Here is a 1,482-nt window from a genome sequence, read left to right as displayed (position 1 = left end):
CCCTTTGTGTTTCTAGTTAGATTTACTCCCAAGTAGTTAATCTTGTGATTAGCTATTGTAACAGAGTCATTGTGCCAAAAGGAATGGACAGACACAGAAGAATTTCATGAAACAACATATGATCAAAAGCGTGTGATGAAGAAAGAAGTTCAAGCTGCTCTGAAAGACTTTGGGGGGAAGAAAAGGCCCTAGAAATTGATGGAATATCAATTAACATATTTTAATTAACATATGCTGCCCTGGATGTGCTAACCAAGTTGTGCCAAGAAACCCAGAGGATAACCAGAGTGCAGAATTTATCAAACAATCTCATTAATATCACATGAAAGCAAGCATCTACTGAAAATTATCCAAAAATGACTGGGATCACACATCAGCAGAGAACTGCCAGAAGTTTAGACTGGGTTTAGAAAAGGCTTTGGTACTAGGGATATTATAGCTAATTAGATGGTTCTTGGCTAAAAGTAGGGCGTACTAGAGGAATGTCCAGAGGAATGTCTATCTGTGTCTATATGTTTCATTGACTATGAAAAAACTTTTGATTATGTGAATCACAACAAAGTGTGGCTAACTCTAAAAGAATGAAATCTCGGAACACTTGATCACTTGATCATGCTTATGTGAAACCTATACTTGGGCCAGTAGGCAGTTGTCAGAACAGAACAAGGAAACACTACATGGTTCAAAATTATGAAAGGTGTGCACCAAGAATGTGTCCTATCTTCATACTTTTTCAATGTATGTGCAGAACAGGTTATCAGGGAATCTGGGCTCTATGAGGAGAAATGTGGCATCAGGATAGAAGGTAGATAGAAGGTAGACTCATCAACAATTTGCGTTATGCAGATGACACAACCCTACTTGCAGAAACTGAGGAAGACCTGAAGTGTTTGGTGCAGAAGATCAAGGACTGCAGCCTTCAATATAGATTGAGGCTCAACATCAAGAAAACAAAGATCCTCATCACTGGGCTGATTTGGCAGCATCGTGATGGATGATGAAGAGAATGAGATTGTAAACAGCTTTAGTTTGTTTAGCTTCACAGTAAACACTCTTGGTACCAGCACCCAGGTTATCAAAAGACAAATTGCATTAGGAAAGCCTGTTGTCAGAGATCTATCCAAAGTACTGAGGGACATTGATGTCAGTCTGGAGACTAAGATGTGCCTGATTCAGACCATAGTCTTTACAATTACTTGGTATGCATCGGAGCACTGAACAACGACTGAGGATGATACTAAGAGAATTGATGCCTTTGAGCTGTTGTGCTGGATATAAGTACTGGGCTGCTAGGAGACCGAACAAGTTCATCCTAGAGGGGGTGAAAGCAGGCTGCTCCATGGAGGCAAGGATTCTGAAGTTCATCTGACATACTTAGGACATGTTGCAAGGAGGGGCATGTCCTTAGAAAGGGACGTCATCTTGGAAGTGTGGAAGGACTGTACAAGAGAAGAAGACCCTCTATGAGATAGATTGATTTAG

Source organism: Elephantulus edwardii, unplaced genomic scaffold, assembly GCF_000299155.1.
Source record: "Elephantulus edwardii isolate Elephantulus edwardi_28Jun2011 unplaced genomic scaffold, EleEdw1.0 scaffold00301, whole genome shotgun sequence".
In the NCBI taxonomy this organism is placed as follows: domain Eukaryota; kingdom Metazoa; phylum Chordata; class Mammalia; order Macroscelidea; family Macroscelididae; genus Elephantulus; species Elephantulus edwardii.
The sequence above is the reverse complement of the archived record's forward strand: the minus strand, read 5'-3'. Positions refer to the sequence as shown.